We start from the raw sequence: 225 nt of genomic DNA on the forward strand, positions 1-225 counted from the left end.
TGCATTTGAACTACCCGGATTAGACAGAGAAGAACTATCCGTAGATAATTTTCTTTTAAAGAATCGTTCCATAAATCTACAAATCAATTAATTCAATCAATCATTAATTTTTATCCAAATTATCATATGAATATGAAAATTTCAATAACCCACTCTCAATATTCAATATACTCCCTAAACTCATATCAATCAATATTCAATATACCAAATTATCATATCAAATAG

The sequence above is a fragment of the Prunus dulcis genome, chromosome 4 (genome assembly GCF_902201215.1).
Source record: "Prunus dulcis chromosome 4, ALMONDv2, whole genome shotgun sequence".
NCBI classification, from domain to species: Eukaryota; Viridiplantae; Streptophyta; class Magnoliopsida; order Rosales; family Rosaceae; genus Prunus; species Prunus dulcis.